Raw genomic sequence first — 13638 nt, 5'->3', positions numbered from 1 at the left:
TGGGGTTGGGGGGGCTAAGGGAGGGACAGCATTAGGATAAATACCTAATGTAGATGACAGGTTGATGGGTGCAGTAAACCACCATGGCGTGTGTATACCTATGTAACAGACCTGCACGTTCTGCACATGGATCCCAGAACTTAAAGTATAATGATAATTAAAAAAAAGGAAAATAATGCCTTACTATACCTTTCTATAGCTTCTTAGGTCTCAGAAAGTGTGTGGGACCCAATGTGAGCTCCCTTCCTGGAGCAATGCCATCCAGTCATCTCTCAGCAGCTTTCTGTGTTAGTTTCAGAGACTGGGAGGGTCGAGGGGCTCTTATTTTACCAGGATTGCATGATTCCATGGTGGGGCTCTGCATTGCTGGAAGTCTCTCACTCATTCTTCCCCCCGTTGGGAAGTTACTCCTGGCTCGCAGCCAATCCTGGCCAAGCAAGCTGCCTTGTTTTCTTCTCCTTCCTCACTTTTGGTGTTTTCTGTCACTTCTCTCTTGAATTCCAGTGTTCTTTCTTGGATAATGCATTCAAAGTATCACTGTGCATACGCTATTTTGGTTCCCCTAAGTGGACGAGGAAAGCATGAAATTCTTCTCATCAGCCATCTTGAAGTCTTTCTTCTATAAGTTTTAATATTTCCAATTTAAATGCAAGAATAAAAGGAATGAAGTATTAAAGAAGTTCAAAGATAACTCAGATACATTAGAAGAGAGGAAATAGTAAAGATAAAATCAGCAATTAATTAGAAAGCAAAAAATAAAATTGGTAAGTAAACCCAAGAGCTGGATTTTGAAAATGACAGTAGAATACATCAACTTCTGGCAATTATAAATGAGAAAAAGAGAAAGCTAGCATAAATACTTAAAATTAGGATGGAACTAAAAGGGGTCAAATAGATACTGGGTAGACGATACATTCTTAAAAAATATCAAACAACATAATACTATATATGTGAAATTTTGTTAGAAGAACATGATTGGAGAGCAAATATGCATTACCAGAAATTAACAAAGAATTAGATCTATTGAGATATCTTCATTGGGAAAGAGAGTCTAGGAAGAAACCCACCAAATCCTCTTAGTGTACAGGAGGATTTATTTTGGATTCAGCCTTGCCTCGTTCTATCAGTTACTATGTGACCTTGGGCAGAATGCTCACCTCTTTCAGCCTCATTTCCCTCATCTACAAGAGGGGGAGAGCAATTTCCCTCACATGGTGCTTTTCATATTAAATGATGCACATGAAATGCTTAGCACAGTGCTGGCCCATCACTGGTATAGAATATGTGATAGCCATTTACATTGAGCAGAAATTGGAATAAGTTATCAAGTACTGTGGGTCCAGATGGATTTATAAAAGAATTCCTTCATGTAGTTTTCTGCATGTGTATGTTAATAAAATATAATTTAAATGTATCCATTCCAACTTTTAAGGCATAGTTATTGTCTAGGTGATCCAAACACAGAGAAAATACAATGTTTTTGTATTTGACACACAACTGCAAGGATAGATCCAACAATTTTAAGTAAAATGATGACAAATGAAATCCATTTCTATATTAGAAGAATGAAATGCCATAGCAGAGGAGAATTTATTTTGAAAATGGTAATTGAACATTTATCATATGATCATATGTGTATTAGACATTTAATAAAAAAAAACTAGATGAATTAGTGATCAGAGAACCTTATGAGTTATCATCTTATAGCTAAAGAAATGAAAGCTGAGTGAGGTCAGACAAGTTCATGAAGGCCAAAGTAAGCAATACTGCTGACATTCAACTACAGTCTCACTTACTCCTAAGTATGAAAGTGCTTTCCATTACATCATCCTGAATCTGATTTGATAGACTCCTAAAGTTGCATTTTATAATTCTTAACCCCATCATTGAAGAAAATTCTTCAATTACTTAGGGTAGACACATTTTTCTATAATATGTTGAAAAATATCCATAGTAAGCCCTCAATATCATGCTTAGTGGTGAAATATCAGGGCCATTCCTAATCATTTCTTTTATCTCTATTTAAAAAATGTATAGATGTTCTGGTCAATGTCATAAGACATGGTTCAGAAATAAATTTATAATAATGGAAAAAGACATTATTTGCAAGTGATACATTTATCTGTACAGCTTACCCCAAATGATCAACTAAATAATAATAATATGGTAGATATGCAAGGTAATCAATATTTAAGGAATATTAAAAACAGCTTTTATATATCCTAACAATACTAGTTAGAAGATATAATGGAAACAATTCAGACCTCATATTCCTATTAGCAATGCAAATACAAAATACTAACTTTTAAATGAGAATTGTGCAGTATATACATGGAGAAGGTGACAGTGATCAATTGGAAGAAATAAATAAAAACGTGAATAAATGAGGGAGATGATGACACACTATATTACTGGTTAAGGACACTCATGTTATAAAATGTCATTTATCTTCAAATTAATTTATAGGTTTGACTTAATATTATTCTAAATTTTATTCATGAGGGGGTGTCTTGAAATCCAGTAAAGTAATTCTAGACTTCATATGGATGAATAAACAAATGTGTAATAGGATTTTAGAGAGCGGGATGGGAGTAAAAACATTAATTCAACATATTCATTGGTTCTAAGATTTTCAAAAACATAAAATTATATGTGTTAGAATGAAGGGGATATGATAATCAATAAGTTAAAGACTTCATGAATTTTTAAATTAAGGCTTCTTCTACAGCATATACTTTCCTCCCATAAAATGCAGTAAAATTTAACTAAATAATGCATGTTTTTCTTCAGAGCCTTAATGATTCTATAAATACATGACTAAAGCAATGAATAAAGTAACTGGCTTTTTAAACCAGGAAGCACAACTTTTTAACACTTTGTAAGAGTTATTACAAGGGTGAGAAGGAAGAGCAAAATTCAAAACCATGTTGAGATGTAAGTGCTGGTGGTTGACTGGGCTTGGCCACCAGTCAAATGGCCCACCTCATCTTCAGTGAGCAGCTGATTAGGAGTCATGCTTCAGGACAACTGAAACTTATTGGGTCATTGCCAAGTTGGGTTATCTACAAAGCAAAGCCTGAGACAGGAACTCATGCAAGTCAAAAGTTGTAGGAAACCTCTAAGGAGGTATAGAAACAAGTCAGGGAAGGGTAAAGAGACAAAGATGGCTTTCAACTCAAACCTAGCTCCCACCTCATTCCACAGGACCCTAACATTTTCCTTACTTGACGGGGAGGGAGGCTGGACTTTTATAACTCTCTGGCAGTCAATCATTGACTGTGGAGTCCCCCAAAGAGACAAAATCTCCTAAACATCTCAGGAGAGGGCAGCTGTGAGCCATTAGCTGCCAGCACTCATAGCAGCTAGGGGATAGGGGGTCCAGTCTATAAAAGGAGTCTGGGCAGGGCACTAGTGACATTTATTGCAATCATGGTCCTTGGGTATACCTTGTGGATTTGGGTCAAGACCACGAGGAATAAAATGGTACGTGCTAAATATGTATCATAGATACAGACAAAGAGCCTAGGAGGAAACCTACGAAAATTTTTAACAGTGACTATTTCTTAATGATGATGATTTAAATATTGTTTGTATTCTTTATATTGTTGTCCATATTCTGAAAAATATGTGCATGCCTTAATTTTAACACCAGAAAATAGAATAACAACAGATCTGATCAGAGTTAAGGTCTGGCTTTGCTAACTTCTAACATGTGAGTTACTTGGGCTGGTTACCTAGCCTGTCTGAGCCTCAAACTTTCTCATCTGTAAAATGGGTTTCACAGATGTGACACACAATGTTAGATATTTTTTGTTTGTCTGTCCAGAATCTGTTCCCCCTGTTTCCAGTTATGTCATCCCTTGCTTGCTTGGAGAACTGTTCCTGCCTTACTCCGTATGCTGCTGCCTTACTCAAACTGTTCTAATGGGAATTACAGTAACCCCTACACTCCCATGCCCACAGTGGTGAGTGTGTAACCCAGACTGAGATAAGAGCAGAATTTTGTCCAGATTTTTCCAAGTTGGAGAGCAAGTTCTCTTTTCCTTGGGTCATGAGTTTTACAACTGTAAGGCAGGATTGTCAGCAGCTATATTGCCTGCTACATGGAGAATGTCTTTCTGAATTCAGCACAACAAAGAAAGCAGAGGCAGGAGTCCTGGTGGCCAAGCCCCCACTTTATGGCTCTGTTCTAGGTCTTCAAGTCTTTGACTTTGCAGTTATTTTTCTAGCAAAGATTATTTTATTTTTCCTGAGCTGGTTTCAGTTGGGTTTTTGTGAGTTGCAATCAATACAGTGCAACTAATTGAAAGTCTGTTGCTAGGATTACTGTTATTTCTGTCATCTGGAATACCCACTACTCACCTGCCCATCCTGCTCCTCCACCTGCTAGAGATTGTCCTCTCTTTTCTTACTCTCATGATTTCCACCACCCAATTTAGCCCTTGCTTCGTTGTGTGTCTCAGGCTGTTAGCTCATAAGCAACTCTGTGGTTGCTGGCATAACCTCAATACATAGTAGGTGCCCATAGTTGTAAAAATCAGAACTTGAAGGGACCTTGGAAATCATCAAGTTAAAGAGAAATAGAACGAAAGAGGGAAGGAAAGAAATAAAACATCAAGTCTGTAAAGTGGAGATACTAAGGTCCAGGCTGAAGTGGCTTCTTGCCTGTGGCAAAGACTTGGCTAGATTCCATGCTCATCTCTTTAGTCCACTGCGCTTGACTTTCTGCTCTGCCTGGACCCTGAATACCAAGACAAAATGAAAAAAAAATCACATCAACAGGGGGATTATTTATGTCTCAGTTGAGTTTTAGAGCTGACTGACAAGAGAAAAGATGCAGAAGAATTTTTTTGTTGCTGCTGTTGTATGTCTATTTTTTACTTTTAGTTTTCTAATTTAAGCCCCAATTTCCTTCCTAATGGTGCAATTAAAATCACTGAAGCTCAAGTGGAAACTGGAACACTCATCTCATTAGACAAGACTGAAAATTATGGAGAGGCGAAGGAGAGAGTGGCTAAACTGTGTGTACCTCTAGTTGTGCAAGCAGAACAGCTTCTACCTTTGAATCAAACCAGGGATGATGTCCTGAGGTGCTGGCAGAGCCTTCTGCTTGCCTTCCTTAGCCTTCAAGAGCTGCTCTCCAAGCCCATAAACCCAGCATCAACTCTAAAATGTACTGTTTTCATGGAGATGGTTCAGTGCCTGAGATTTTTTGCCAGTTTGGAAGCAGGAGGTCCTGACCAGGGACCAAGAGGACATCTGTCCCTGTCAGAGTGTTGTGTTTTGCAGTCAGCTGAAACCAATGACCTCCAAGCCCTGGAAACTCCATCATCACTTCCCTATGACCTGAAATGTTGACCTATTACCTTGGCGTTAATGATGCCTTGTGTTTTATTTCTAAATCATGTTTTATTCTGGCCACAGGAGGGAAACTACAAAAAGATATCCACAGCCAAGTTTAAGCTGCTTGGGATCTGTTGCTGAAAGTAGGAAATGTGCAAAAAACTTTTTGAATTCTGAGAGAATACGTGCATTATAAACAGCACAGGCTTTGGAATCAGAGCAGAGATGCTGGGGGTCCCTCCTGTATGACCTCTAGCAACTCACTTAACCTCTCTGAGGCTGTTCTTATTCTATTGCAGTTATTCTATTGTATAGAGCAATAATGTTCCCAGGAGTGGCATGTTGTGTAACTTAACAATTCTGAAGTGTTGAACTTGACTGCTTTTAGACCCTGGCCAGCATGTTCGGTGAGAGTAAAGGCCATAGTAAAAACAAATATGTTTCAGCCCAAATCAGAGAACTGAATGTTGTATAGATAATCAGTGTTCATCTCTCCATAGGCAGCCCCCCTTCAGCTTTTCCCCTGAAGCCATTGAACACTCTTCTATACCTTCCCAGCTCCTAGTTCTCCTTTGATGGAAACCATAGCTTTCCTAACATCTACTTCACCCCTCTCCTTGTTTGTTCTGTAACCTATCTATTAGAATTTGGCTACTAGGCCAGCGGCAGTGGCTAATGCCTGTAATCCCAACAATTTGGGAGGTTGAGATGGGAAGATTGCTTGAGCCTGGGAGTTCAAAGCTGCGGTGAGCTATGATCGCACCACTGCACTCCAGCCTGGGTGACAGAGCAAATTCTCCTCTCTTAAAACAAAAACCAAAACAACAACAAAAATCTGGGTACCAGAGAACCCTTCATTGATAATCTTTAAGAGCTTGCCTGTTTCTTCACCCTTCCTTCTCTATCCCTTTCTTGATGCCTCCCTGAGGTTCAAATGTACATTTTTAACTTTTAAGAAATATTGCAAACATAATATATATTTGTGTATGTACACACACACATAAATAGGACATCTAGGTACAAGAATCTTGCACATTCTGTTTCAGAAATTCTAAATGTTTACTTCAGAATGTTGTTTAAAAAATGAAATAGACCATTGCCAAAAAAGTTTCCCTGCTCATCCTTTCCCTGCCTGTTCCTACTCAGAGGTCACCAGAACTCTGCAGTTACCTTGTATCATTTCTTTCCCTGAGTCTGTACTTCTATTCTTATGTATGAGTCCCTTAACAATATAAACTACTGTTATTTGTGTTTCAAAAATTTACATGTTTATTATCCTACTGTACATATCAATTGCAACTTGCTTTTTTTCCTCACCCAACATTATATTTTCCAGATTTATCTATTTTGATTCATATGTGCTGTTTTACTTTAAATGTTGTATGAATAAATCACAGTTTATTCTACTGAGAAATATTTAGGTTCTACTTTTGTCTATTATATAAATTGCAGCAATAAACACCAAGTGTGTCTTTTTGGTCATAGCTGTGAGAGTAGCTTCAGTTTATATGTCTGGAAGTAGAATTGCTCTGTTGTGAGGTAGATTGTATTAGTTCATTCTCAGGCTGCTAATAACAACATACCTGAGAGTGGGTAATTTACAAACAAAAGAGGTTTAATTAAGTCACAGTTCTGCAAGGTTGGGGAAGCCCTAGGAAACTTACAATCATGGTGGAAGAGGAAGAAAACATGTTCTTATTCACAAGGTGACAGCAAGGAGAAGTGCAGAATGAAGTGGGGGTAAAGCCCTTATGAAACCATCTGATTTGTTGAGCATTCACTCACGATCATAAGAACAGCATGGAGGTAACTGCTCCCATGATTCAATTGTCTTTCACGGGGTCCCTCCCATGATACATGGAGATTATGGGAACTACAGTTCAACATGAAATTTGAGTGGGGACACAGCCCCTCCCAAATCTCACATCCTCACATTTCAAAACACGATCATGCCTTCCCAACAGTCTCTCAAAGTCTTAACTCATTCCAGCATTAACTCAACAGTCCAAGTCCAAAGTCTCATCTGAGACAAGGCAAATCCCTTTCACTTATGAGCCTGTAAAATCAAAAGCAAGTCAGTTACTTCCTAGGTACAATGGGGGTACAGGCATTGGGTAAATACACCCATTCCAAATGACAGAAATTGGCCAAAACAAGGGGCTTCTGTCCCCATGCAAGTCCAAAATCTAAAAGGGCAGTCATTAAACCTTAAAGCTCCAAAATGATCTCCTTTGACTCCATGTCTCCCATCCAGGTCATGCTGAGGCAAGAGGTGCATTCCCACAGTCTTGGGCAGCTCCACTCCTGTGGCTTTTCAGGATACAGTCCCCTTCCAAGCTACTTTCATGGGCTGGTATTGAGTGTCTGTGGCTTTTCCAGGCACATGGTGCAAGCTGTTGGTGGACCTGCCGTTCTGGGGTCTGGAGGATGGTGACCTTCTTCTCATATCTCCACTAGGCAGTGCCCCAGTGGGGACTCTGTGTGGGGTTCCAACCCCACATTTCTTTTTGGCACTGCCTTAGTAGAGGTTCTCCATTAGGGCTCCACCCCTGCAGTGGACTTCTACCTGGACATCCAGGCAATTCCATACATCCTCTGAAATCTAGGCAGAGGTTCTTAAACCTCAGTTCTTGGTTTCTGTGCATCCACAGGGTCAACACCACATGGAAGCTGCCAAGGCTTGGGGCTTGCATCCCCTAAAGCTGCTGCCTGAGCTGTAGCTTTGTCCCTTTTAGCCATGGCTGGAGTGCTAGAATGCAGGGAACAAAGTCCTGTGGCTGCACACATCAGAGGGGCCCTGGATCAGGCCCAGGAAATCATATTTTCCCTTCTAGGTCTCTGGTACTATGATGGGAGGGACTGCCATGTTCTCTGACATGCCCTTGAGACATTTTCCCCATTGTCTTGGTGGTTAGCATTTAGCTGCTCATTACTTATGCAAATTCCTGCTGCCAGCTTGAATTTCTCCCCCAGAAAATGGATTTTCCTTTATTACTGCAGCAAATTTTTCAAACTTTTATGTTCTTCTTCCTTTTGAATGGTTTATTGTTTAGAAATTTCTTCTACCAGATACCCTAAATCATCTCTCTCAGGTTCAAAGTTCCACAGATCTCTAGGGCAGGGGCAAAATACTGCCAGTCTCTTTGCATAGCAACAGTGACCTTTACTCCAGTTCTCAAGAAGTCCCTTCTCTCCATCTGAGTCCACCTCAGCCTGGACTTTATTGCCCATATCACTGTTAGTATTTTGGTCAAAGCCATTCAACAAGTATCTAGGAAATTCCAAACCTTCCCACGTCTTCCTGTCTTCTAAGCCCTCCAAGTCTCTAGGAAGTTCCAAACTTTCCCACATTTTCCTATCTTCTTCTGAGCCCTTTAAACTGTTTCAACTGCTGCCTGTTACCCAGTTCTAAAGTTGCTTCCACATTTTTGGGTATTTTACAGCAGCGCCTCACTACCAGATACCAATTTACTGTTTAGTCTTTTCTCACACTGCTGATAAAGACATAACAAAGACTGGGTAATTTATAAAGAAATGTTTAATTAACTCACAGCTCTACAATGCTGGAGAGACCTCAGGAAACTTACAATTATGGTGGAAGGGGAAGCAAACTCATACTTCTTCATATAGCAGCAGCAAGAATTGCAGAACGAAGGGGGCAAAAAGCCTCATATAAAACAATCAGATCTCATGAGAACTCACTCACTATCACAAGAACTGCATGGTGGTAACTGACCCCATGATTCAATTACCTTCCACCAGGTCACTCCCACAACACATGGGGATTATGGGAACTATAGTTCAAGATGTGATTTGGGTAGAGACACAGCCAAACCATAGCACAGGTGTACTGTATTTTCAAATGTACTAACTGTTGCTAGACTGTTCTCCAAAAGGGTGGTACCAGTTTATACTCCCACCAGCAATGTAAATATTTGTCATTATCAAACTTTTAAAATTTGCAAATTTAACGAGTGTCAAATTATATAAAATTTGCATTCCTTTGTTTACTAGCAAGGTTGGCTTTCTCTTTTATGTATTTTGACTAGTCGGTTTTCTGTTTCTGTGACTTGATTATTCATATTCTTTGCCCCATGTTATTTGTATTTTTCTTATTGATTCTGAATTCTACTTATCAGTTATATGCATTGCAAATATATTCTCCCAGGCTTTTAACTTTGTTCATGGTGTCTGCTTTGCATCTTGTCTTCTAATTTTTTTGGTAGAATTTTTCTTTTTATCTTTTTTGTTCTTATTCTTAATGGTTTTTATCTTAACAAGTATTTCATCTGATATTCATAGAGCCACAGTGACTCTGTTTTCTTTTGCAGTTGTTGAAAGTATCTTTTTCCATGCCTTTACTTTCGTCCTTTCTGTGACCTTGTGTTTTAGGAATATCACTTATACATATTATATAACTGGGTTGATTTTAAAATTCAGTTTGAGTCTTTGAATTTGAGCCATCCTAATTTTTTTTTTTTTTTTTTTTTGAGATCAAGTCTTGCTCTGTCACCAGACTGGAGTGCAGTGGTGCGATCTCAGCTTACTGCAACCTCTGCCTCCCGGGTTCAAGGGATTCTCTTGTCTCGGCCTCCTGAGTAGCTGGGACTACAGGTGCATGCCATCATGGCCAGCCAATTTTTGTATTTTTAGTAGAGAGGTGGTTTCATCATGTTGGCCAGGATGGTCTTGATCTCTTGACCTTGTGATCCACCCACCTCAGCCTCCCAAAGTGCTGGGATTACAGGCATGAGCCACTATGTCCAGCCGAGCCATTCTATTTTTACCTTAGAACACTTATTGTCCTTACTGATATATTTGTGTTAATTGTTTTGGGGACTTTGATTTACTGTGCTGCTTTGCTTTCTTGCTTCCTCCTTTCCCTCAGTCTACTAGAACACATTGTCTTTATTATTTTTTCTACTTTTACTAAATATTCTAAATTTTTCCCTTTTTAGGGGTTACCCTTAAAATTTTAATATTTATTCTTGCTATTAAGACTAGAAAGTCATCAAAGTTTTCCTTTATTCTCATATAATGCGAAGTTTCAGAAATGCTTTAATCATCCTTGCGTCTTGTAAATAATTATTGTTTAGAATATTAGTTTCACTTTTCAATGCCCTCAAATTTATTGTCTCCATGATTATCATTACTATGATGGATATTTGGTTTTGCCCATATGCTTACCAATTTCTTTCTCTCTTGTTTCTTGCATTTTCCTTCTATATTTTGCTATAATTTTTTCCCTTGGATTGTACCTTTTGTTAGTTCCTTTGGTAGAACATCCAACTCATGGGCATTAAAATATGATTGTAAAGTTTCTAGGAACTATGCCATAGCCACTCTCTTTCCTAGTCAGCTTGGTACCATTTCTCTTGGCACCTAGTTTGTAGTTCATTCTTCAGTTCTGACATCTGAACAGTATCTTTTCTTTCCTTTAAGCTCAATTGTTTAAATATTTATGTCACCTCTCTTATTTGTGGTGAGAGAGGTGTTTAATGGACTCAGCAGGACAGCTCTGGGTACATCCGACATGCTTTTAAAGTTTTGTGTCAGAAGAAATAGGAAATACAAGCATGTATAGAATGAAACTCCATTTCAGATTTATAGAACATGTAAATTACTTCCACCCAATACTTATATCACCATAAAATATAACCTATAAATTACCAAATTTTTAATTCTTATTTTTTGACTGCTTGTGAGTTTATATATTGATTTATTCAATTTATTTTATGTTATTAAAATTACAGAACACATGCTGGCTGTGTAAAGGAAAAGCTAATTACATCCCTGCATTCTCCAGGCCTCTGCCCCCCACCAAGATAACCAGTGTTACCGGCCTGCTGAATATTTCTTCTTGCAGTTCTCCCTCTGAGAAAATGTATACAAATGCATCTACACAAACGCAGTAGTGTGTTTGTTTCTTTATCCAAACAGAATATGTGACTTGCTTTATTCAATTAAGAATATTTCATTACCCAAGATTCCTAAGAATTGTTAGTTTGACAGTTGTCAGATTATCTTCCTCCATCATTTTGCAGAACCTAAGTCATCCATTTGTTTTCCATCCTTATGGATTCTGATCTTGAACTAACTCTCCCATGTCTAGCTTTTCCTTTGGACTTGAACCTTATCCCTGTCTTCCAGGGTAGTTCTTTAGGCATGATCCACCAAAACTTGAGTTCAGAAGTCCACCCATACAAACACAGTTTGAGAACTGAATTAGCAATTACTCTCATGGGAAAAATCTCAGGCTGGTCACTGTAGGGTCAATGCAAATCCACAGTGCCACTAGGCTGCAAAATGATACTAGGCCCAGAAAACATAATTTTGAAACCATGTGTGTCTAGATAAACTGTCTGATTGCTGTGGTTGAAGACAGACCTGGATCTATTGGTCCAAGAATCAGACCAGGACAGTGATGCTCAACTTTGGCTGAACATCCAAATTATTTAGAAAACTTCAAAAAATACAGATTTCTGGTCCTAATCCTTATATATTTTGACATAATTTGTCTGGATTTGGGGCTCAGGCATTGTCATGAATTGATTCTAATACTTATCCCATGTTGAGATAGGATAAAACCTAGGATAGCATCGTAACTCACCATCAGAGATAGTCTCTTTGGGACCATGGGTTCTCAACCCAGTCCTTGGAGGTGTCTAGATTTAGCTATGGTATAGTGAAAAGTGCTTTTGATGTAGAATTAGCAGATTTGGAGTCCAGCCACAGTTTGCCACTTTCTTATTGTGTGACCTTGAACAAATAATTTTCTTCTTTGAATCTGTTTTCTCATCCATAAACATGGAGATTTATGATCTGTGTCTCACACAGTGATTGTTAGGATCAAAAGACGAAATGTTTTTGCAACTATTTTTTGTGAGTTGTAGGGCTTTTTGGAAATGTTGAATATGAGGTCTTTTCTAGGTCTAAGGCTTTTTGGTTCTCTAAATAGCTGTTGACCTTTTCTGTCATGCAGTCCTGTGAATCCAGTAGAAAAAATGTGAAATATTATTCTGAGTGTTTTGATTTTCTGAAATGCTTCCTTTAAAAACGGTCCAAGGCCAGTAATTTAGGCCAAATTTAGCAGAGTAACTTAAATAGTGAAAGTAATTATCCAGGTCATTCTGGTCCCTGGATCATTTTCCCTGAGAAATATCCAAATAATTTAATGCAAGAGAAATTCTGAGTTAAAACTGTCTACATTGTTGATGCAGTTCCCTTCTGATATAAATGAGGAGTTTCTGAAAGAGAATTTAGGCCTTTAAATGAGGGTCTATATGAAAGGGTACAAATGCTGTAGGTAAACTTGCCTTTTCAAGTGGTTTAGTCTCATAGTCAAGGTATTTAAATATTATGAGAGAGAGTTAAAAAACCCATGAAAATTTAAATATCCTTCTGAGAATGCTTCATTTTGCAGTACCGTGTAATTTTAACATACAAACTATATTTTAGAGTAACAATTATATTCTTCATGCTTTTCAGGCATAAGATCACCTGAGTTTCTAGATGTTTCTCAAGCGGTTGTTGGCATAGCATTTGGACAATGTAATGAGATGACACCTGGGGAGGTGGTCATTTCCAAACTGGAAGTTGTTTAGTGTTATTAGGAACCTCTTGACTAGAAGGAAATTATCAAAAATTAGTTTGGTCCTTTCTCTGTTCTTTTTTTTAAAATTATGCTTTAAGTTCTGGAGTACATGTGCAGAACCTGCAGGTTTGTTACATAGGTATACACGTGCCATGGTGGTTTGCTGCCTCCATCCCCCCGTCATCTACATTAGGTATTTCTCCTAATGTTATCGCCCCCCAATCCCCTCACCCCCTGCTATCCCTCCCTAGTCTCCCCACCCCCTGACAGGCCCGAGTGTGTGATGTTCTCCTACCTGTATCCATGTGTTTTCATTGTTCAACATCCTCTTTATGAGTGAGAACACATTGTGTTTGGTTTTATGCTCTTTTGTCAGTTTGCTGAGAATGATGGTTTCCAGATTCATCCACGTCCCTGCAAAGGACATGAACTCATCCTTTTTTATGGCTGCATAGTATTCCATGACATATATGTGCCACATTTTCTTTATTCAGTCTATCATTGATGGGCATTTGGGTTGGTTCCAACAAGTCTTTGCTATTGTAAACAGTGCCGCAATAAACATCCATGTGCATGTGTTTTTATAGTAGAATGTTTTATACTTTGTATATACCCAGTAATGGGGTTGCTGGGCCAAATGGTATGTAACTTCATCATTGGTTCTCTTTAGCTATGTAAATTTCTTCCACTATTCCCTTAAA

This window comes from Sapajus apella, unplaced genomic scaffold, assembly GCF_009761245.1.
Source record: "Sapajus apella isolate SASKATOON/1434 unplaced genomic scaffold, GSC_monkey_1.0 scaffold33, whole genome shotgun sequence".
In the NCBI taxonomy this organism is placed as follows: Eukaryota; Metazoa; Chordata; class Mammalia; order Primates; family Cebidae; genus Sapajus; species Sapajus apella.
This window is presented reverse-complemented; position numbering follows the sequence as displayed.